The following is a 24,280-nucleotide window of genomic DNA, read 5'->3' on the forward strand; positions in this document are numbered from 1 at the left end:
AGGCCTCAATGGATCCACCTTGGGCAGCACAAGAGCCCAGCCAGGGCTGCACCCAAGGTGAACCAAAATGGGCAGAAAATGAACCCAAGATGAACCAAAATGGCCCCAAAATGCACAACTGGGCACGGGGTCTGTCACTGTGATCAGTTCTGCTCCATTTGCACCTTGCAGTTCATTGTCCCATTCCAGCTTTAGCCCAGGCAGTCCCACCCTGCTTGTTTTTCTCTCTCCAGCCCACGGTGTTTGTGCTCCTGGGCTGAGATTTGGATCATTTGTCCTTGGTGCCCAGCTGGAGCAGGAATTGTTTTGTCTCCCTGCTCCGTGCACAGAGCTCAGCATCCCCTGATATGAAGCCCAGACCTACACACTAAAGTAACACAGAATCTGAAACATATAAAAGCTAAAACCTGAGGAATCACGTTGAATTCATCCCAAAGAGAGGCAGTTCTGCACTCCCAGGGCTCAGCACCCAAAGTCCAGAGGCATCCACTTGTCTTGAAAGATCTTAGGGAAATTTTGCTGGGGTAATTTTGAGTCTTTGCTCATTCTGCACACACAGTTCAAGTGATAGGTGTTCCCCAGTGCTCTGCTGCCACAGCAAGTTTGTCTATAGCATCATTTTGTACACTCTCTAGGGCAGGAAACCTCATTTCCTTTATTTCTTGCAGCTTTGTGCATATTTATGGATAGACAGTTAATGATTCATAAAGATGAGGCACTTGGCTTCTTTTGAAAATATTATTACCTCTTTTGATAATGAAAATAGCCAAATAAACTATATTTCATGTTGAAAGAAAGATAATTCCTTCCGCTGCCGTCCCTTTATCTCAGGTGTGCTCTGTAATTGCAACTGGGAAGAATTTGCCTTAGGAAGATTTCCCATAAATCTAATTAAAATAGGCTTGTATCGTTTTTGAAGCAGTAATTCAGCAGTGCAGATAGTATAAGCACCATATGTCAGATAGCATGAATCCTTTGGAAGTTTAAGATGGAACAGAAAGCTGAGCAGCAGAAATGAAAGCCTTTAATGTCTCTTGGAGAAGGCATCATCCTGCAGGACAGTGCAGTAAGTGGACAGTTTGCAGGATAATTGCAGATCAGTGTGGGAAGCTCCCAGAGGTAGAAATGCTCCTCTCAGCACCATTGATCCAGGCTAACAGTGCTGGTTCTCAGCACAATTAAACCATAAACTGGAATGTACTCTGCATGTTGGAGCCTGCCTCCAGCTCTCCCTGGCTGGTGGCACACAGGTGCAGAGCAGCTGAGTATTGGAAAATTCCTGACCACTTATCCCATTACCTCTGCTGCTCCTTGCAGCCCTGAGCAAGGAGGTATTTTCTCCTAAGAAAGCTTTCAGTCTTGCTTTAATACCATATTTTGCACTTAGTATTGAAGTCTGACGAGTGAGTGCTGATTTAGAATTCCTTTCCACTTCCTGCCACAGCCTGCTCCATAAATCAGATGGATGGGACCTCAAATGGGATGAAGAGAAACAAGACTCAGGAGTCACATAATGATGGGCAATGGGGGAATAAGCATCACTGAATCCAGGGCTCATTTTTAATGTTTAGTTACATTCTAATGGAGTCTGGTGGAAATAAAAAATGAGATTAATATTCAGTCAGCAGCTATGAAAGATGTCTCTTTAACTATGTCATAGTTAAAAATTTACTGGCAAAATACGATCAGTGTAAAACTTAGTGACTAGCTAAAGTTTTCCAGCAGTTTAAGTAATGACAGACTGTAATCAAGAGGATGCTGAATGATCTTAAATGAGGAGTGTGCTGGTTCTGCTTAAGAAATAATTTAGTAGCTCAGAGGCTTAGGGTTAGCTTCAAAAAATAGTCAGTGCTTTCAGGCCTAAATTTCACACCCCCCAGTAGAGCAGTCCTCTGGAAAATACAGAATGAAAAGAAATAACATGGCACTGTGTGTAGAGATTGTCCTGATGAACAAAACAGGAAATTCAGCACAATCTTTGCTGGGACATAGGCTGGCATTGAGGACTCTGTAAAAATGACCATTCTTTATTTAAATTATTCCCTCGGGTTTGGTTTTTTTTTTTTTTTTTGGTGCAAGGAGTGCTCTAAAAATACCTTTTTATCATACAGGGAAGCCAGCAGGTTTGTAGCTGTGTAGGGGCAGATCCTCCCAGGGAAGCAATATAGCCAAATTCACATCAAGAAAGGAGGAGTTGCATTGGGTCTAACTTGCAGATTAATCTGTCACTTGAGAAAGAATGAAGCCTCACAGTGAGTCAAATGAAGAATCAACTGCATTGATGGGATGCTTTGTGCTTTTACCTGCCTCACTGAGAGACACCACAGCCACCTTTCCCAGGATGGGGCTGGCACTAGTGACACTCCTGAAATAACAGCATCTTACTATTAACATTTCTGTGTGTTCGTTGAGGTGCAAGGGAGGAAATCAGCCATGTGTGTATGCAGAGGGTTAAAATTGTAAAAATATGCACAGAAGAAGCAGGGGTGAGAAACTCAACATCTTTGCATAAGAGCCTTGAATGAAGTGAATATCCCTCCAATCGGAATCCAGTGCTTTGATTTTCTTGGATCAGGACATTGGTTTCCTGAAGATAACACAGCATAACTACTGCTCTGTGTAGGCAAAACCATCAGGATCTGTTTCTAAAATTAGATTCTCTCTTGATTGAATAGACTAATTAATAATAAGGAAAGAGGAAAGCAACAAGAAAATGAAAGAAAGCCCGTGTAGTAGCAAATACTAAATCTTCTCAACTGGTTGAGGACTGTTGCGTGATAATTGGCAAAATTATATACAGTATGATATTTGTGTGCTTTCCTGTCCACCCTCTCTCTCTTTTTCATTCATGAAATTGCCTGCTCAGGCTTCAAATAAATAATTGAAAGAGAAAAGCTAAGGCAGATCAGTAAAAACTGAATGAGCCTTTCAGACTCACAAAAGCTCGAAGTGCTGGAATTTTTTTCCGTGAAAGGGCTAAACATTAAGATCATGAACAAATCATGTTGTCCAACTAGTGTGAGCTTCAAACACACAGCTGCATGATCCAGGCAAGTGACATATCTTCAAAGAATAGAGCAGCCTGAGTGATGAAAATCAGCCTGCCAGCCTGCACACATTTACATGAGTGCTTACACTATCAGTCAGGCATTTCCTCTACGCCCCTGGTTTTATTTCATGGCAGCTAGCAGGGATTACAAATGGACACTTTGGGTTGCCTTTCCTCCCAGCTCCCAGGCGTGTGCTGGAGCAGGGCTCAGGCACATGCAGGGCTCTCTCCTGTCTCAGTGTGTGCCCTTTGATGGGCTCTTTGCAAGGTCAGCAGGAGCAGATCTGCAGCTGTGCTGTGTAAAGGCTCTCAGGAGCCCTGCAGGAGGCACCCTGGTGTATTTGGGACATGGGGACACACGAGCTGGTGGCAGCAGGTGCTGCAGAGCCAGCTGGACCTGCAGCACTGCCCTCATGGAGCTCTGCTGATGCCTTTTTGGGCTGCCTAAAAACAGAGGCCAGACAAAATCAAGGGAATAAAAAGCAGTTCTATTTATTGAAGGGCCTTCAGCTACATTTAGGGCAGACAAAGCCCCTCGGAGGCTACACCCAAAATGGACCATGGCTCACAGGTTTCACACTTTTATAACTTTGGCCCATTTGCATATTGGGGGTCAATCTTCCAGCTTCAGGTAATGAAGCCATGTACCCCAAGTTTGCTCCCCCAACTCACTTTTGCTTCCATCTCTCAGGGCCTGAGGCAGTGAGGTGTCCTTGATTGCCAGGCCTGGAGAGGAATTGTTGTGTCTGCCCAAAATGGGAAAGCAGCAGCTCACACTGTGTGTGGAGTTTAAACACTAAAGAATTGCAGGACTACAGATACATGAAAAATATACAAGCTAAAATCCCAGGGCATCAGTGCCCTGCCATGCTAAACGTGCCCACTGGGAGCCGTGGCCATGAGAAGACTCAGCAATGACAGGCACATGCTCACCTGGAGGTCTCCAAGAGCTGCACTGATAAAAACTTGGGCTCCAACCTACAGTTCCCTCATGGCTCTCAGCTCTACCCAGCATGTCCAGCCCATCCTGGTGCTCAGGGTGCCTGAGTGGGGAGGAATCCCTCAGGTAGACCCCAATGCTGGGAGAGCAGCATGTTCCTGAGGAGGAGGAGGAGGCAGCGTGGCGCAGGCTCCTGGAGCCTTGCTGTCACCTGTCCCTGAGAGCCCCCGAGGCTGTCACACCTCCTGCTCTGGCCCATGTCCCACAGTGCTCTCCACCAGCTGCAGTTCAGCTCCTCAAGGAGGGAGTCAGCAGATTCCTTTGCCTGTTGTCACCAGGATGATGAACACACTTTGCCTGAAGGGGCACGGAGCAGTATCACATTTGTGCCACCATCAGGAGCAGAATACTGGGCTGATGAACTCCTCTCTCAACCTATAGGGCCATTTTTATGGCATACTGATCGTTTTGATCCCGAGCCAGCTATTCAGCAATTCACTCCGGCTCTGAGGACTTGTAGTACATTATCATACACTTTGAAATTCATGCAGAAAAGATGTGATACTGCAAGTATAAATCAGGAGGTGATAATTCTCTTTTGGAAGGTCACGTTACGTGGGGCTGTGCTTTGCGTTCAGGAAGCCTGTAGCTTGAAAAGTTTGGTGCATTTATTATTTTATGAAGAGCAGATGTTGTTTATCTCCTTTTTGTGCTTGACATCTCCAAGATTCAGAAGGATTTTTTAAATTTTCTACTTGGGACAAAAACCTAGCCCTGCAAATGTGGCCTTGTGATATGGGGCTTTTCAGGGGGGGATTTTGCACCTATGCCTGTGTGGTGCCACATTTTCTTGATCCAGCCCTTCCTTCTGCAGGAGTGCAGAGGGCAGAGAGCTCCTTGTGACCCTTGATGTGAATGAGTACAAGGGTCTGGACTGGACTGTGGCACTCAGGGTGGACATGGCCAAGCTTAGCTTGTGTGTTCCTGTGGAAGGAAGGGGAGAGGAGACTTTGGGACATGGGGAGAGGCCCAGTGAAGCTCTCTGTGTTGTCTGAATGGTGCTTGTAAGAGAGATGGAAAAAATCCTCCTCTCCCTGCCAGAGGCACTGTTGACCTACACAAATTGCAGATGAGTGCTGTCAGTGGCTGAAGGAGGGCAGGAGGCAGTGGTGACCTGCAGCTCCCTGCCTGCTGCACGCAGGGGCGAGGATAAACCCCAGCACCGCAAAGATTAATGCTGCAATAAGAGAGCAAATGCTTCTGTAAGTAATTCACACAAGCCATAATGTGTCTTTTGCTTTGTGTTAGTGTCCCCTGAGAGCATTTCCTCCTTAACATCAGCTTTTTTCTTCTCTGATTAACTCTCTTACCTGTCCATGCTATATGGTACGGGCATGTTTTTGGACAAGTATTCACAGTACGTTTCAGAATTGCTTAAGAGCTTAACTAAATCCTCCAAGCTCTGTGCACAGCCAGTGATGAAATAATCTGCTTAATTGCACAAATAAATAAAGCAGAAGTTTGGTTTAAAGATTAAGGATGTAAATGATAGGAAATAGTAGGTACAGTCTCTTTCTTTTTAGTGGGTTCCTGCTTCCCCCTCAGCTGTCTGTGAGGATCATGGTATTTGCTCTAGTATGGCTCAAATTCCAAGTTTATGTCATCCATTTTAATCATTAGGCCTTGCCCAGTACCCCTGCCCAGTGAGATCACTTTAAAGCACTTTAGTGAGGAGTGAGACTGGGAGTTGTTCCTACATATTTTTGGTCGGATCTGCATTTCTCAGTTCGTACCAAGACTGTGGTGTCCACAGTTGTAACAGTGAGGACGTGATCTGAGGGTACTTCTGTCTTCACTCATCTAATCCTGCCCTAATATCAATAGGAAATTTGGCCTTTGGTAGAGACAGATGTCCTGCTTCAGGGTAGGAGTCTTTCCTGAGGATAAAAGCCTCGATTTTAGCAAAAATGCTGACAGCAGAGGGCTGTGGACAGAAGCCTGATGGCAGAGACACATCTGTAATGCTCCCTCCACCTAATGACACTCAAGCTTTGTGGTACAGTTTGCTGAAAATGAGGTGGAATTGCTGTGGTGTTAGCCTGACATTCCTGGCTGATTAAAGCTTAGGAAAATCAGAGCAAGAGTTTTTAGCCATAATGGGAATGTGCTGCCCAAATGTTAACAGGAAGCCCAGTAGGAACTTAGGAGGAAGGATTCCAGTAGATGCAGACAGTAAGTTGTGCTCCTTTATGTTTTTATGGAGACGTCATTTTGCATACAGAATCATCTCCTTCACATGCATGCCTCTGTCTGTCGTATTAATTTATTCTGGAGAAGCTGGAGCTAACAAGGAAACCATGTCTGAATGTGTTGCTAGAAGACATCAGTTGCCTTTGATGGAAAAAACTGAGTTAAACATAGTGTGCTAAACTGTGAGAAACAAATGTGACGTCTCCACAGAGGAGTGAATGGTTTCCATTAAGCTTGCTAAATCTGTCTTTCTCAGAATACCCAATATAACCTCATACACTCTTGATTTTAACAGGCTTTATTATACTGCACCTCAACTACATAAATATAAAGCTAAAATATCTAAAATATTTAACAGATGTGGAACAGTAGAGAGAGACCTCTATGGCGTACAGTATGGGATTGGTCCAAATTAAACAGTGATCATGGACCATTAAATATTAAGGTCTGTTCTGGAGGTAGATCATTAGTCCTCACCTTCCATTGGCAGTTCTGGCACTTGAACGGGAAATGAAAAAACTCTTGACTAATATGGTCTGTGAAAATGAGTAGCCTGAGAGTGGTTAGTTCTGATCTTGCAGGCTGCACTAACTTCCAGAGAGTTAAACGAGATTAAATCATGCTCCCAGTATCAGGTACACCACAATTTAGAAGACACTGTACAAAGGGAGTTGTAGTACCAAAAAAAGTTAACAAAGGCAGCAACTCCAGATCAGCACCCCGAGTACTTCCACTCTTTCATAGCTGAATAAAGGGACTGGGAGTAGATGTGAGAAGCAAACTGCAGTGATGGAGGCTTTGCAGACAGCGAGAGGAGGCAGAATAAAGTGTGTGAGATCAGGTAAAGGGGGAAGAAATAACCCCAGAGTGGTGGGAGAGGGGAATGGAGACATTTGCTTGTGGGAGCACAGCAGGGATGGGATGGATGAGGAGAAGCCCAGGGTGTTTATCTGGGATGTGTATTACTCATCAGAAGGGTGTGGGAGAAATACAACAGGGAGAAGGGAGACTTCATGAAAATTATAGCAAAATGTGGTTGCTTCAGTCAGTTTCCCCTTCCTTACAAGTGAGCAGTGACTTGGTCTGCTCTACGCTAGATATTTATTTTAAGTATTAGATTACTATGAAGATAATAAAGGCATGATTTATTATTAGTATTAAATCAACATTTATGAAAGTTTTCTGGTCCAATGGTAGTCCCACCCATGTTGTGACATAAATTCCCATTTTTGATAGAACACTAAGAAGAATTAGGGGGTATAATCAACTATTGCTGCATATTTCCCTGTATCAAGACAATTTAGACACATCTTAAAAATGGGAACTTCTGAGAGAGACCACTAATGTAAAACATCCACTGTAGACCCAAAGAAAGGATATCGAAAACATATGTATGGAGCCCATAGTAACCGTTTATTTGGAGGTTATAAACTGCCTTTTTCTAGAAAGCATTAGAGGATGTGTTGAAAGAAAACTCCTGAGCTTCTGGCTAATGAACAGAAAAGAGATAAACAAAACATAATAAAATAGTAAAACACCACCTTACGATGTTGTATCAACCATCATAACTGTTTTCATTATTTTGTTAATATTCATTCTTTCATTTCCCATTCTTAGACATTTAAATATCAGTGGCTCTAATGTCTGACAGAAGACAAAACATTTCTTCATTACAAAGAGACAAAGAAGAGCTGATCAGCAAAGCACACACTGTGCTGAACACCTCACAAATAGATCTGAGGGGCACAACAGATTGCAGCAATTAAACAGTCTCTCAGGCCCTTCAAAACACAGATACCTCAGCTGTGTGCTTCACATTAAATCCAACCTCCTTGAAGATTAAATTTGACAAGAAGGTCCTTCATTATGGTTCCATATTGCCATCTCTTTTAACAAAAACCAGCTGAAATGAATAAGAATCAGGACACCGTGTATTTAAATAATCACAACAAAGCTTGCAATGTGTGTTGTCATGGCATAACTGGTATAAGTCCACATTACCTGGAGTGTAATATGTCAGATGAAGGGGGGTAAGAGGAAACATTATTTATAAAAATGGGCACAATTAAGCACCATTCCCCTTATTAAAATTGCACTTACTTGTCTGATGTATGCATGCATTGCAGTGGAGAGGTGCTGAGTTCAGATTTAAAAGGAAAAACCCAGCATAGAAATGAAAACAGGAAAAAAACACCTACCATCTGTATAGCAATAAAAGAACCAAAAAGCATGGGGGATATCCTTTTAATTATTATGATTAATCATGTTTATTACAGATGGAATAAGGGACCAGCTAAGAACAGCCCTCTAAGCTGGTAATAAATCCAAAAGAGTAGGCAGTCCCTGCAGAGGTTGCAAATACAGAAGGCCAGGTAAAGCTCTGGGGAGGGTGACAGAGAGCACAACAGAGAGCTTTATGGTGGAGGTGGATCTTAACACAATTCCCACAGTGGCTTTTTGCCCACTTTGCTCTCTAAAATTCTCGTAGCACTGTTCTCTTTGTGTCCCTGTCAGTGCTGGTGGCTGTGTGTCTGTGTTGAGCCCTGTGACAGCACGGGGAGGGCTGGGAACAGCACTGGGGAGGGGAAATTTTTCGAGGGATCACCTTGAGTGAAATCAGTGAGCAGGCTTTGATTTGGTAGTCAGTCATTGAGGACATCAGGGTAATGGGAATGAATAGCCTGGCCTGCCCCATAACTTACCCAGCAGCCAGGAAAAGAGACAGAGGGAGCATTAGTGCTGCTGAGCCTTTCCAGCTGCCCCCGCGGCTGTAATCACAGCTATCGCTGCCAGCCCTACCTGCCTGACAGCAGGAACCCCGGCCGCGGCTTTGAACTCGAACTAAAGATAGATCCCTTCTTTTTCATGCCTAATTTGGATCAGATGACCAAATACACAGCGGGCTCCTTGCTAGACTTCACGTTACGTTTCAGCAGCTAAATATAGCTGTATTACCTCAGAAATGCTTCAAAGACCCAGACCAAACAACTCCCCCAGATACAGCGGTGGTGCCGGGGTTCTTTGGGGATGCTGCTCCTTCTCAGCTGGGTTAGAGCCAGCCCTGGTTCGTGTGGCCGCTGCCAGGGCAGGCAGGGCTCAGCACATCCATGTCTGAGTGTCAAGGAAGGAGAGGAGGCCACAGTGCCAGAAGGGCCAATTCTTCATGGTCTCTTCATGCCATCTCTGCCTGTTGTAATTCACGCTTAGGAAGACGCCCAGGGCAGAATCAGGGCTCGGTAATGTGATAGCTCAGGCATCAGGTGAGAAGACAAGGGCAGGGAGTGTGCCTTTGTTTGTTCTATCATCCTTTTTGCCATCACAAGCAATGGCTCCTCCCAGAGCTGATGTGCACACACCCGCCCTGGGGGATCAGAGGTACAGCGAGCAGGCTGCCGTGGGCTGTGAGGGGACAGTGCCACAGCTCATGGGCTGTGAGATGGCAGTGCCACAGCTCTGAGCTGTGAGGTGGCAGTGCCACAGCTCGGGAGCTGTGAGGGGACAGTGCCACAGCTCATGGGCTGTGGGGTGACAGTGCCACAGCTCTGAGCTGTGAGGTGGCAGTGCCACAGCTCGGGAGCTGTGAGGTGACAGTGCCACAGCTCTGAGCTGTGAGGTGACAGTGCCACAGCTCATGGGTTGTGAGGTGACAGTGCCACAGCTCGGGAGCTGTGCGGTGACAGTGCCACAGCTCTGAGCTCTGAGGTGACAGTGCCACAGCTCTGAGCTGTGAGGAGGCAGTGCCACAGCTCGGGAGCTGTGGGGTGACAGTGCCACAGCTCTGAGCTGTGAGGTGACAGTGCCACAGCTCGGGAGCTGTGAGGTGACAGTGCCACAGCTCTGAGCTGTGAGGTGACAGTGCCACAGCTCATGGGTTGTGAGGTGGCAGTGCCACAGCTCGGGAGCTGTGGGGTGACAGTGCCACAGCTCTGAGCTCTGAGGTGACAGTGCCACAGCTCTGAGCTGTGAGGTGACAGTGCCACAGTTCGTGAGCTCTGAGGTGGCAATGCCACAGCTTTGAGCTGTGGGGTGGCAATGCCACAGCTCGTCCCTCACTGCACTGCCAGGGCCTTGCCAGGAAGGAAAACTGACAGTGTTTGCTGTCAGGCCTGAAATTCGCGGTCTCTCACCCTCAACTTTTTGTTTGGAAGGCACAGCTTATCCCAGGCTGTGTTTGTTTTCTATTACTGCCTCTCAGGTATGGCTCAGGGGCAGCAGAGTAGGATTTGGGGCAGAACCAGCCCTGGGTGCAGTCACACCTCAGCTCCCCCTCAGAGTACGCCCAGGGTGGCAGGACAGGCACCTCACATGGGGTACAAGGACAGGACAGCAGGACAGACAGTAGGACAGACAGCAGGACAGGTACCCGCACATGGGGTACAAGGACAGCACAGCAGGACAGGCACCTCCACACGGGGTACAAGGACAGGACAGCAGGACAGACAGCAGGACAGGTACCCCACACAGGGTACAGGGACAGGACAGCAGGACAGGCACCCCACATGGGGTGTTCAATAAACACAATGTAAGTAAGCTGTCCTAGAGCTATCTTACCTTGAAGATCATGAAAATGTTATATTATCAAATACACAGCAGGCTTCTTGCTATACTTCATATGAGAGACAACTGCTCACTTTGAATATTTAAAGAGGTTTATTGAACCTTAACAAAAATACAGCAAAGGACTGCATAAGGAAAAAGCTGCAGCACTGGGAGCTGCCCTCATGCACACCAATGGCCAGTTCCCTTCAAGATGGATGCTCAGTGTTTTACCCCCCCGGGGTTGCATCAGCCAGCCCTGGCCCCTCCCAGAGTCTGTCAGGCAGCTCTCCTTTGCCATTTATCAGTGCAAACTGCTTTCCTGTCACTGCATTGGAGCTCAGGTGTTGCCATGCCCACCCCCTGAGCACCCCCAAGCTTTTCCATTCCCACTGCCCCATGCAAGGGACACCTGTGCAGCTTCTTTGTACCTGTCCCAGACAGCCCAGGCTGTGTGATGGCAACAATGCAGGGGGAAAGGGAACTGTGGGGAGAGCAGAGGGCATCTGAACTACAATAACATAACTGTACATCACTAAAGCTTTTCTTAATATTCACACAATAGTTGTATTTTAATTGTGAGAGCCAATCATCTCATTATCCCTCTATAACACTTCATGTTACATTTAAGCAGCTATATGTAGCTGTATTACCTCAGAAATACTTCAAAGACCCAGACCACAGGTCTTTGAATCCACCACAGTGTGGATTTTTGTGTTTCTTTTTTCTGCTAAGGTCAGGATTAAATCATGAGATGGTATTTCTTGTTTGGACTCAGATGTTTATTAGTTCTTATTTATATTATAGTCTTACAGGCTGTGAGTTTTGTAGCACTTTACTAGCAAACTAAAAAATGGAGTTGTATCTCTTTGCATGGTTTTTTAAGGATGTCTAATTAAGAAATGACATCTAAATTATTTTTACTTTTAACTCAATAACTAACTACTCATGCCTTGCAACATGCATTTTTTTTATCTGATTACACAATGCTACCTAAACCTAGAAGGAAGAAGGTGAAGAAGCTGGTAAAGAAGAAGGGACTAGCCTTCACCCTAAAACTTCTATTTTGCTTTATATATATTACTATATTTGAAAACCTTAAACTATAAGTTTTTTACCATGTTATTTACACACTTCTATTCAAAATACACATGCATAATTCCAGTTCTGTCATTCCATTTTGGAAGTTTTCTCCACAGCCTCAGGTCAAATGCAGGGTTCTCTTGGGGGTCAGTGCCTGTCAGCCCAGAAAGTCTGAAATTCTCAGCAGCCAGGGCTCCAACAGTACAGAACTGTGAGAGAGCAACATGAAAAGGCAGGACAGCCTTGTTCTGCAGAGGTCTGAGGCAGGGAAGAGACACAGGACTGAAGGGTCCTCACAGCCTTCAGCGTGTGCTGGGCAGAGCTGCTGCAGCCCACCGGGGATGCTCTCCAGGACAAGAAGAGCTTCCACATGTAAGCCTAGTGATGCATTCAGACAGAAGGGACCAAGAGCCCTCGTGCTCAGCTGAATGATGACTGCATTTAGGCAGGAAAGAGGATGATGGTCCATGAGAAGGCAAAAAGAAGAGGGATGGGTCACGAGTAAGCAGTGAAGAGGGACTGGCAAGAAAGATGAAATAGAAATGAAATGGAGGGCATCTTGCTGAGAAGCGGGGAAACAAGATCAGTAGAATGTTTTGTTTTCCACTGACTGTCTTACGCTGGTACTTCTCAGGTCATTTTCCTGGGTTTTCACCTATTCCAAACTAGGTCTTAACAATAATAGAAGCCAGCTCCAGTCCAGAATTCTCTCTGGTCTTTAGCAGAGCTGACATCTTTTCTTTGCTCCTTTTGAACACTGCTGGAAATTAGGTAAGATCTACAGAGCTGTACAAGGGCAGAATCTAATTTAGACCCATCAGTGGAGAAAATAGGATGATTGTTTTAATTAAATAAAGAATTAAATTTTTGGTGAAATAAAAAATGGAATGAAGAAATTCAGAAATCTCAGAAGATACATCAGTGAAAATTATTCTATTTGATTAAGTGGGAGCTTAGTCACTTGTCAAGAAAACATTCTGAATTAATAAGTACAAAATAGAAGTGTAAAACACTAGGGCAAGTGATGGTTGCTTGGATGTGGTGCAATGGCTTAAATAAGTCCTGCAGTAAAGCGCTGTAGCACAAGTCTGCAGCCCTGTTCTGAACATTCCTGTTCTCTCCCAGGAAATATCAGTTCCTTTATGTAGTGTGAATGAGAGATAAAGACAGACTTTCAAAGCCACTTTACATCTCTGGTAAATGTGGGCCAGTTCCCAGCCCTGAATTATAGGATATCCAGCATAGGAGGATGCAGTTATCAGTTTCCCCAGTGCACCACAAGAGAGCTTTTGATCTTTGTGATCAGATTATCTTGTTAGTGGCTCTCAAAAGGCAGCAGGAGCAGATGATATTCCATGAAGACCGATGCATTGACCTTTTTCCACTTACTGTGCCTGTTCTGAGCCTGAACAGAATTTAAACCTGGGAGGGGAAAAGCAAAGCTGCCTCAGACAAAGAGCTCTTCCTGCTCTCCAGAAATTTCACTGCTGGGCTGCCAAGGGCAGTTGGGTGTTCGCCCTCTCGTTGTGTTTTAACCTGGTTTCATAAACAAACACAGCTTATGTAATGTGCTCTGCTGTGTCCCTGCCTCTCAGCTCTGCCACTCCTGCTGGATCCACTCTTTAGCCAATTTTAATCAAATTTAACAGATCCTGAGTTCTGTGAGGAGAGAGACTTGCTGGTAAAAACACAGTGTTGTGAACTCACTCTTTGTGGGGGCACAGAACCTCCATGGAAGCTATCAATGAAAAGCCATAGGAAAAACCATAAGAAAAAAGCTCCAGGGACAGCTGCTGCTTGCAGAAGTTTATTTTCTTCCCTCTTCTTCCCTTTTTAAATAAAAATGATCTAGCAAAAGCATTCAATCATGTCCTCAGATGTTGCCATGAAACCATGGGAGTACAACATCTGGAAAGAGACTCTTTTCTTCTGTCAGGCTTATGCAACATGAAATGCATTTGTCTGTTCTGTTACAACACCATGCTTTCCCAAACAGAAAAAATCTGGGCTGGCCCTTCATGTGGAAGAAACCGGAGCAGCTCCATAGAATTCAGTTTGCTGATTCATAGCAGCACAGGCTCCAATCCTTTAATTTCTCTTTCTTTTCCTACATGTGGCACTTGCTAAATAATACAACATATTTATGATATTCAGGATTTCAGAGAAGCGTGGTGGCCCTGAGACAGTGAGATTATTTTTATATGTGGCTTTGGGTTGCAGTGTCATTAAAGCTGGTTAGCTTGTGTAATGAATAATTGGTGATTTAGCTCCCAGCATTGATACATCCTAAATGGATGACAAACATCATTATCCATTTTTTTTTCCATATTTTCCATACTTCATTCCATGATGTATTTTAGTGCTTTGTTGCTGTGATTTAGTGTGGAGGAGCCTAAGCAGATCCCTGCTTCTGTCATGTTTTAACACGAAATGTCAAATTTGAAGCCTGGGTCTGTTGAGCACTACCAAGAAATGAGAGACTTTGATTGTTCACGAGTCTTTCCAATGAAATGTCAAACTTTTCATAGTATGAAAATGATGTTCCCCAACATAGAGCTTGAAAACAGATAATTATCCAAGAACATGAAACAGAATTAACATGCACTGGAGCATGTCATGAACATTTCCCTCAGCAAATAACAAAGGTAATTGCTGTCAGAGTACAAAGCAAGGAGAAAGGTTGGCTGTGTTCCTTAGACAATTGAGATTGGCCACTGTTTACTCACTTAGCCCATAAAAACATGCAGCTTAGCAGAAGGGTGCCATTCCTGGGCTGATGGAGTGTGACCAGCCTGCTGATTGCGGGCACTTCTCATTTCACACTTCCCAAGTCTGAGCAGACACAAGGTCCTTGCCTATTATTAGACATCTAAACCCTGATGAGTCAGAGCTCATTTGTAAACCATGTTAAGCCCCAGTAATAATTAATACATTTTTTGAACCACATTTTGACTTCAGGCACAATTAAGAGGCTTCATTCTTAACCTAGAAGAAAGAATTTGCTAGGACATAATTTGCTAGGTGGACACAATTTTCCCACGTAGAAATCAGAGAAGCAAGGAAAAAACCCACTCCTAATTGCTAATGGGGGGTAGTTCTGGTTTGGGATTTTACAAATCAATTTTCTAATATTAGAAACTAGTGGAGTGTAGAGCTACAGGATAGAAATGTGGAAGAGACCTCCTGAAATACCACATGTAGCTCACTGACATCACAGGCAATCCCTCTCACCCATTTATTCAGCCAGGGCTTGCAAGGGCTTGAGAATTTTTGTCCCCACCTTCCTCATAGGAGACTGCTTCCAAAACTCATCTCTCTGATAGTTAAAATGTTTGTTTCCACCTGTTTTTTTCTATGCTTCTTTTATTCTCAGAGATGTCTGCATTTAAGGGAAAGGCAAAATACCTTTTACCAGTAATAACCAGATTCTCCCAGTCATCTTTGTGCACCGTCTTCTCAGGCTCTTAGTATATTTTACTAAGTAAAATATAGTATATTTTATATATATAAAATATTTCATCTATTTAAAATAGTATCATATACTATATTTATTTAATGTAGTGTATTAATATATTATTTAATATATAATGTTTTATATATAAAACCATTTTATCTATATAAAATACAGTATATTTTCTATAACTAGTATATCTTAGTGTATTTTATCTATACAAAACTTGGTATTTGAGCCATGCTGTAGTGAATATCATGCACAGAGAGCTGAGGGGTAAGCAAGAGCCCACTGAAAAGAGACAGAGATACCTACAATTTCTGGTCAGTTACATTCTTAATCTTTAAACAAAACTTATGTGGTTTTTATATCATTCTCACTACCTTATGGGCACTCCCAGCAACCCTCTGCCTCTGAAGCTGTTGTATCAAACAGACCCTCTCCCTAATAATGAACTATTTTGAAGGGTAAAAGGTCTTTTGTAAGCAGGTTTTATTTTTGGAAGAAAGTACACTATGCTGTCTAAAGGGTTTTTTTTTTCTCCCCAAATGAACTACTTTGAAGAGTCTAAGGTCTTTTGTAAGAAACTACTGCCTATTCCTCACCAATAATTATGTTTATGTTACATTTTTATTACAAAATATTACAATTTTATTGCAATTGTTTACCTCGTTTTTACCTTAACAAGATGCAGAGAGTCTTCAGTGTAACACGACAGATTTTTTTGCCATATGCTCCATTTTCAAACGACACGTACTGCAGCTTAAAAAGCCAGTTATGCTTTTGGGCAACACTGGGCTGCATTTTCTGTCTAAAGGTGAAACTCACACCTGTGGCAGGGACTAACCCAATATCTATGTCTGAGTTAGACATGTTAGATACCAGATCAGAAGGATCACAGAATACCAAAAAGTTACAGCCCAGACGTCAAGGAGAGGTTCTGCTGCTCCCTTGCCCCAATTGACTTGCTGAATTTAGATCAGATTTTCTTTCTTCTCTCCAAACATCTGTTTAAGCACATTTTTAACTGGAAAAAGTATTTTTTTAACTTGTGCTCACTTCTCAATCAGTGACAATTAGTGCTTTTTGGGTGACATTTTACCCAAACTGTTACTATGAAGCTCTTGCTAGTAGTGTAAGATTCTGTGAGTGCACATTCTTGTTGCTCCTTCACAGTGAAATCAGTAAATGTGAGAACATTTGTAGCTTGTGTAATTTAATTCAGTGAATATTGAGCTGCTCCTGGTGCTAGCAGTCTCCTAGCTCTCCTTGGATAAGCAGTTGGAAAACAGAAACCATAAACTGCAAAAATAGAAGCATTAATTGTGCAGTGTAACAAAGTGAATCTCTCAAAACCATCTTCAGATTCCTGCTGAAACATTTGTAACCCAACCAGGAAGACATAAATGCTTTTAACTCCTCTGCTCTTGGGTATGGATCTGCTATGGAATGTCCAGGAAATCAGAGAGACACAGCCAGGCTGGAGGAAGGACTCAGAGAAGAGATGAAAAGTAGTCAAAGATAAGTGAAAGTGTGGATTTGTAGGTTTCCAGTGTGTCACCTGGCAATAAAAATATCATGAAGAGGGTAATGAGTCAATCTGCATAAACCAGGAGAGCAAAAAGGAATCACAGGTGGAGACAGATATGGGCAAATACAAAGCCTCAATGAAAGAGGATGGGAAGTGTATGTGGAGAAGCTAAAGCTTTAAAATTAGGAAGGAAACATAGAGAAAATAAAGGAATGTTTGCAAGAAACTTCCACTGAAACCATGAGAATCTAAAGCCATTGTAGGAATACAGATGCTGTTTCTGAAAGCAGTAATTTAGTGATTTGATGTGAATAAAAGCAAGTCAAACCAAATCAAAATACCAATTCCAACAGCTTTTTGGCTTAAAAAAAGATGGATAAAATCAGAAAACAAATCCTGACCTTCCCAGAAGATGTACAGCTCCTACTGGAGATGCTCAGAAATAGTGGGAGGGCTGGTCGAATAATCAACATACTTGGAACAAAATCATCCTAGAATGAAGCAGGAGATGAAGGACAACATGGAAAAGGAATTAGAAGCAGCTGTGTCATTTCCCCTGCCACATGCAGTGATCCCAAGGAAGCTTTCTGTCAGTGTGTCCCTCCTGCTGCTGGATCTGTAAGTCTGTCCTGCTCCACCTGAAATTGGTGCACTTTATCCAAAAGGTGGCTCTGTGGGGAGCTGCAGTGTCCCAAACCAGGACAGAGAGGGCAGGGTTATTCTGAGAAGCTTGGTGGCAGAACAAATTAGAAAAACCTGAGGAAAAAAATTCCCAAAAATGGAAAAAGAACTTTGAAATTCCTTGAGTGGAGATACACTAAGGCAGAGGGCAAAACAAAGTGTTAGGCCCCACTTTCTGAGTCTTGCACTTGGCATGTTTCCATGTGCCTCAAGAGGGCTTTCTCTTCATATAAAATAAATATATATTGCATATAAAATATACATATGTTATAAAATATGCAAATAAAATATATATTTATACATAAAATTATATAAAATAAATATATGTGTTTATTTTGCATATAAAATATATATATTTATATATTCTAGGAGCATGGGCACAGACAATAAATACAAATATCAATGTATGTAAATATGAGGTGCTTAGGCTGGAGAGAAACCACAGAACAAAGGAATTTACCAGTGTTGGTCCAGCTCCTGAGCTGCAAAGGTCTGCTCTGGAGGGACGTGGATAAAATTCCAAAGCCATTGTCAGCCCATAAGTGTGCCCCATAAATTATGTATAGCTGTTCATTTAAATTACTGTAATGTGTCCAGGTGACTTGTGAAGCAGGAGGTGTCATGAAAGGTTATTGGAAGGATCTGAATAAACAGCAGAAGGAGGGCTGGGGGTGTTGGTTGCTGCAGAAGGTCGGATGTCTGTTCCTTTCTGCTAAAATGGGGATTTTGGAGCTCTTTTGGAACTACCAATGAGCTGAAAAATCATTTATTTCCACAGTGCTGCTTGTAGGCAGCTGTTCGTGGTGATAGCAGGAGAAACCTTCTTGAGCTGTACTATTTCCTGAAGAAACTAGGAGGGGCATAATTCATCAGGCCTTTTTGGGTTTCTGTGAAACAGAGACAAAGGAAGAACGAACCAAAGAAAATATCTCACAAAATTGAAGCTAAATAAGTTTATTTCCCTTACTTACATTGTAATAGATGAGTGCTAGATAATATGAAAAGAAGGGGGAAAAAAAGCAACTGCCAAATGCTTTTATAAAGGAGATAAGAGCATATGTGGAGCAAAATGAGCCATAAATGTTTTCTCAGAGAGGTCCCACTTGGAATAAGCGTATACATGGCAGTTATGTCGAAAATTTGTTATGTTGCTATTGTTTTGTGAAATGACAGAACATCTGCTCAGTCACAAGGCACCAGTAAAATGCAGCTTTATGCCTAAAGCAGTATGTCAGTTCCTAACAAAAAATGTATATAACAGGCCAGAAACAAAGGCACATTGTCTTTTCCAGTTGTAGTCATTTCTGACCTAATAATGGTTTAGAAAGGATTTTTTATTTTTATTTTTAAAGAAATGAATGGGAGGATTGAGTCATTTATGACTCTTTTCAAGATGAGGCTTTGTGCATTATTTGTGCATAAGCTGGCAAAACCTTTGTCTCTGCAAATCATATTTCTGTCACTATTATGTCACCAGAGCACTTTGAAAAAGGCAGCTGCTTGTAAGTACCTTGAGAAAAAATCATGTTTAACTTACAGTTCCTAAAGGCAGTGTACAACCAGCTGGTTTTTCCTCCCACTGGAAACACCAGAGAGTGATAGGTGTGCTCACATGGGGAGTGGACACAAGTCACATTTCACCTCAGAGCTGACTCCTCAGAAGGAAAAAGCACCCACAGTGCAATCTGTCATGTAGAAAACTCATTACCAAATCCCTCTGGAACAGTTATTCTATGGAATTTCTCTCTGAATATTCCAAGCACACAGCTTTTAACTGGCTTTATTCAAAGAGAATATTTTCATTATTATATAATTATATATATATATTTATTATATTATATAATTACTATATATAATAATATATTGTTATATATTATATAATTTATAGATAAATTAATATATAATTTATATATATTATATAAAATATATCTAAAATATATCTACATAGATAAAATATATATATATTTATAATTTATAGATAAATTTATAGATAAATTTATAGATAAATTATATATAAAATTAATATATAATTATATATATATAATTATATATTTTCATTGTGTTCATTGACTTGAGAAGTCTGAAACTGTGGTGCAAAATATATTTTTTAAAACCTATTTTCTGAAAAAATGGGTTTATTATCCTACAGCTTGAAATCATACACATGCATATATGATGCAAATAGACTCATCAATGAAACAGATAGAAATTGGCACCTTTTTCTACAATGGTTTCCATGAAGGGAAGCAGTTATTATTTCATTAAGGTGTGGAAGTATTCAAGTGGAACATAGCTTCATGAAAAACCACGATAATGAATTTGTATTCTGCCACACCTGTGTTCAGAGGGAGACTTAGGGTTAGAGTCATTGTGGAGGGCTCAGGGGTTCTCTCTTTGAAGCCCCTGAAGTCTGAAGGACTCTTTTATGTGACTGGGAATGTGTGTGCTACATCATGAAGTATTAATAGGGGAGAAAGACAGGAGCCACTCTCATATGATTTCTTTCTTCACCAGAAAACCTTATGTCAGCAGAACTTGGGGTTTTTTTCATGTCGCTTAAGGTTGGGACCTTTGCTGGAATAAATAAAATCCATGCAGCAGAGTCATCTGTGTCTGACTCAGAGCTGAATAGTAATATGTGATTTTTGCCTTTCAGCTGAGTCAGATACAGACACTAAAACCTCCCCACAGAAGCAGTATAGAGCTTCTCAGAAACCCTTCAGAGGTTTATGAACCTGATCCAAGGCTTATTGCAGTTGGGAAAATTCCTGATTTGAGTCAGTTTCCTGTTGGACTGTACAAATCTTATTGATCTATTTATATAACCTTTTCAAAAGGGAAAAAAAGTCTTTCACAAAAACTTAAAGACTTAATTTTTAAGCTGTTAGGATTCCAGTATACCCTGGAATCTTGTGTTTTGTGAAGGTAAAGGCACAAGCTCCAGGGCCCAGAATTATTTAACCAAGGCATCAATTCTGAGCACCAGGCAGGGCACTGCCAGGCAGGAGCTGCTGTGCAGAGTTACCAGAGTGGCTGGATGGCATCATTTGTCAGCTGGCAGGGAAAGAGCCACCAAAATAAGGTGTTTTTTTAAGAGTGGCTCTTAAACAGTGCTAGAAATGCCACATCTGACTCCCATCTCTGCTCCCCAGTGTTAAATAGGGCAAGGCACTCTGCTTCTCCCCACGGCCATCTGGGGAAGCAGGAGGATTTGTGCTTGGTGGCAGCAGCCTGGAGAGTTGTTCAAGGTTTCTAACAGATCTGTGTCTGCCAGGCTGTCTCTGAAGATGACCTGAACCTTCAGGTGAGCTCCAGCTCCTCTACAGGGACCTTGCAGTCCCACAGCCACCAAGCACAGCAGGTATTCCCTGCCCACACCCAACAACTGGGACCAGAGAGTCAAAAATTATTATTAATGTCTTCCATTCTGGTCTTCTAAAGCTCCACCATCCCAGTCCATCCTGATGCAGTCAGTGCTATTTTCACAGAACCACAGAATGGTCTAGGTTGAAAAGACCTTTAAGGTCATCTACTCCAACCTGTGCCCTAACACCTCCTCACCAACCAAACCATGGCACTGAGTGCTGTGTCCAGGCTTTGTTAAACACCTCCAGGGTGCAGTCTCAGGCCTTTGAGACAGGTTTCTGTTATTCTGTGGAAAAAAAAAAGAGACTGGGACATGCTGCCATAAGCTTTGCTATTGCCCTGAGACACTGATCTCACTGGAGTCCTGTGGCAGTAGCCAAAGGACAGCTGTGCCTTCAGAATGTGGAAAAGAGAAGGATGCTGGGTCACAAGTCACGGAGAAATGGGCACATTGCCTTCTCAACAGGGATGCTTGGTGTGTCTGGAGCTCTTCACTGAAGGGGCTGCACTGTCCCATCTCCTGGAATGAGTTTATGTGTAGATAAAGCTTTAGTGATGCACAATCAGGCTCTGGTCCATCATTCCAGGTGAGTGATAGCCACAGGACATAAAAGCCCTGTTGTGAAGAGGCTGGGAAAAGGTATCCAAGGTGAAAAGGTGGGTCACACCTGAGCTGATGTGGTCATGGTGAACCTGGAAATCAGGGCTCTGGGTCATTCGGTGGCCCCTCTCTGCTGACAAGCCAAGGAAGGGCGGGATGCACATTCAGAGGTACAGAGGAGATGCACATCTGAGCTCCAGCTCCTCCCTTGCTGCAGTGAAGGCACCAGAATCCAGAAATGCTGCAGTGCACCATGCTGGAGAGCTCAGCTTCCTCCTTGGAGCTGGGGCCCATTTGGTTCAAGTACTGCTTGTTTTGAGCAGAGGTCAGGATCTGAGCCATGGGCAATGAATGAAATCAGATCTTTGCAGAGGAGGAGTGCCTTAACAGGCAGTAAACATTTCTGCTCTGACTTGCAAACAGTCATTAAAAGCCTTTATTAAATTCTGTGTCTGTTCTGTTTGCCACTTAGCCATTTCTTTTCATTCTGAAGAATTATAACTAAGAATGGATGAGGCTTTTCTAATATGACCAGGACACAATAAATTTGTGAAAGAACTGAGCTATCTTTCTCCCTCATAGGCAAAAGTTTCCAATTGTTTAACAAAAATGTTTTTTGTATTGCTGTCACATGGGTCTTCATGGCTGTGAATACCAAGGCTCAACATTAAGCAACTTGTTTATAAAAACCAGACATGCAGTAACAATTAGAGAGTGCTCAACGTGCTTCCCCACTCGAGTCCATACCCTCTCCTCCCACTTGCTGATCTTCCCAGTGCCCTGTGCAGTTATTTGTGTCTTCAGAAGGAGCAAACTGAGCTCTGCAGGGAGCGGGTGCAGAATTTCCTGACTTCTGCCTTGTAGAAGTTGGCATCTGTTGTTCCACAGAACCAGATCTCTGCTCCAAGCATTTGGCAGCCCCAGAGTGGAGGATGGCAGCTCCAGCACCTGAAGAAGGAGACTATGACACAAAACTTCCCACTGCAGAGAAACTGCTGCATCCATCACCATCCTTTCAGCCCACTTAATACAGCTGTATTAGCCCTGTGCTCCAGTTCACCCCCCGCTCCCAGAACTGCTCATTTGTACTGTGTGAATCTCCAAAGTGTTACATTTCAAAGTACATTTTGCTCAGTGCCAAGAATGATCAGTCCTCTGGGATGAAGCAGATCACAAAGCCTGAAATGGATCTGGAGTACTTCGGGAGGAAGATTCTTGTGCTGAAGGGTATTGGGTAGATCCAGTCTGGCAGCACTGCAGAGGCTTTGAGAGCAGTTTTTCCATCTGGTCAGTGCTCCTCAGGTGTGGAGGTTCTCCTGGACCATCCTTACTTGATGAATATTTGCCTTATAACAAAATTTATTAGTCTAAGCCTCTGTCTTAGCTTTGTTTTTTTTTTTCCTTTCCTCCAGGTAGTGCTGTTCTTGGTGCGACATGCACAGGCTGGGTTTAGATTCACTCCCAAGGAAATGGGATTTTTCATCTTTTGGAACTACCAGAGAGCTGAAAAATCATTTATTTCCACAGTGCTACTAGTAGGCAGCTGTTCATGGTGACAGCAGGAGAAGGAGTTATCTAAACATCAAAAAGCTGAGTGTTGGGGGGGTAAATATATTGTTAGAGCAAGCATGACCTGGTGTGATAGATTTACATTTATTTTAGAAAAGGTTTTCTTATTCTGTGCTCAGTCCTGGAAGCATTCTAATGAACAACTTGCAGTTGGAACAGACATCTTAAAAATCATATACAGGGGCAAGGTTTCCAAGTGACCAAACCCATCATGAAAAGTAGCAAATGCCCTCAGCTATGAAGTTTGTCATGGTCTTCAGCTGTAAATCCCTCAAAACAAATACTTGGACAGCTGGCAGATTGTACCATCCTTAACAAGTGTTCCCCAAACACTGAGCTTGGCAAAGGAAAAGCTGTGTGTTGGAACCCTGGATGCTGAGAATTTCAGACTTTCTGTGCTGCCAGGCACTGACCCCCAGGAGAACACTGCATTGTTCTGAGGCCACGGAGAAGCTTCCAAAATGGAATGGCAGAACTGGGATTGTGGGTGTGGAGTTTGAATAGAAATGTGTAATAATTTTTTTAATATGTCTCTGCAAATCATAATTAATAATTAATTAGTAATTAGAGTTTAAGGGTTTAGAATATAGTAATATATATATATAAAGCAAGATGGATGTTTTAGGGCATATGCTGCTCCTTCTTCTTCATCTTCTCCATGGGTTTGGTTGGTTTTGTGTAATTGGATAAAAAATCCCCATTGTGGGCACAGGTGGTTGGTTATTGGGTTAAAAGTAAAAATAATTTAGGTGTCATTTCTTAATTAGACACTTTATCCTTAAAAGGCCTTGTAGAGAAAGAGAGCTAGGACTCCATTTTAGTTTGTTAGAGTGAAGTGCTGTAGAACTCAGAGTTTGTGAGACTGTAGCATAGATAAGAACTAATAAACATCTGAATCCCAACACGAAATTCCATCTCACACATTTAATCCTGATCCTGGCAGAAAAGAAGCAAAGACTCCCCAGCTGCAGGAACAGCACTCCCTGTGGTGGCATTGGTAGATGTGATATTTTCAATTAAAAGGTTGATAAGTGCCCCTGGTCATCTACAGTGCAGAACATTTGGTTGCATAGTGTGTTATTCCAGAATATTTGAATTGCCAGAAACACCCTCCAGCTTGAGGAGCTGCTCTTGAAAGTTTCTGAGAAAGTGTTTGTTGCTGAATAAGCCAGATGGGTGCCAGGGGTAGGAGCTGTGTGAATGCTCTGACCATGGTTGCTTTG

At 42.9% G+C, this 24,280-nt stretch overlaps 1 protein-coding gene across 1 annotated transcript in view; it reads left to right on the forward strand.

Annotated features, from left to right (window-relative positions):
- Positions 1-24,280, forward strand: part of LOC131087428 (glypican-5-like) — a 373,149-nt gene that overhangs the window by 248,828 nt on the left and 100,041 nt on the right. The window lies entirely within an intron of this gene.

The sequence above is a fragment of the Melospiza georgiana genome, chromosome 10 (genome assembly GCF_028018845.1).
Source record: "Melospiza georgiana isolate bMelGeo1 chromosome 10, bMelGeo1.pri, whole genome shotgun sequence".
Classification (NCBI taxonomy): Eukaryota; Metazoa; Chordata; class Aves; order Passeriformes; family Passerellidae; genus Melospiza; species Melospiza georgiana.